Below are 257 nucleotides of genomic sequence, written 5' to 3' on the forward strand. Positions count from 1 at the left end.
ACACAAACGATTAGATGGGGATCTATAAGGACTAGCTCAGGAGAGTAATGCTCCCGGAAGTAAGAACGGAAAACACAGTTCTGATTGGTTGGCGTTATCTATGTCTTGCCACATTGCATTCAAATAGCAGAATTCAGACGCTTGTTGTTGCCGGTCCTCGTGGCAGAGTGGGCTAGCGCTATATGCTACTAACTCAAATTCTGAATCTGAAAAGACGAACAACATAAAATTATCTAGTAATTCTGTATCTATATACT

The sequence above is a fragment of the Thermobia domestica genome, chromosome 7, assembly GCF_964235325.1.
Source record: "Thermobia domestica chromosome 7, izTheDome1.hap1.1, whole genome shotgun sequence".
NCBI lineage: Eukaryota > Metazoa > Arthropoda > Insecta > Zygentoma > Lepismatidae > Thermobia > Thermobia domestica.